A 677-nucleotide genomic window follows, 5' to 3' on the forward strand; every position below is an offset into this window, starting at 1 on the left:
GAGCTTGGGCACCACTTGAGTGTCTGATACACAGCCTACCAGCATTATTTTATTTAAAAGGACCACATTAAACATTAAACTTCAACTCTGGTTTATTTTTCAAAGGGAAGTTAAATTGCTGGAGAAACTAAAGTATTATCCAAAAGCTAAGAAGATCCCTACAATGTTAGAAATGAGGAAGGGGAGAGTATCCAAATGAACTGAAACAGGGAATCACTTTTTGCCTTGTAATCAGATCCACTCATATAAAACCAAGTGAAATTTCTATTGTAGGCTTCAATTGTAGACCACTTGTCTCTTGACTAACAGCCTGAGACATGACATTTGTGAGCCACCTTGAAAGGAGACCGTGAAAACCACCACCACAACAACTGATATGCTACTTAGATCAAAGTCACTTCCAGGACCACACATGTAAATTGAGCCTGGGACCCTTAATGCTCCCCCAGCCAGAAGATCTCATGTTCGATTTGACATGATCCTACTTCAAACTAGTTACAAGTCCACATGTTCAACTGTTCATAGCATGTGTTATAAAGAAATATGGCCAATTTGGGAGGACTAGAAGGACAAGGAGAGCCAGGGCTACCTTCGTATTTCTGAGCGATCCTTTAAATTGGGAAAATGTGATGAGCAAATATGGCCAGGCTCAGATCCTCAGGCAAGAAAGACTCGGG

This window comes from Lutra lutra, chromosome 12 (assembly GCF_902655055.1).
Source record: "Lutra lutra chromosome 12, mLutLut1.2, whole genome shotgun sequence".
Lineage (NCBI taxonomy): Eukaryota > Metazoa > Chordata > Mammalia > Carnivora > Mustelidae > Lutra > Lutra lutra.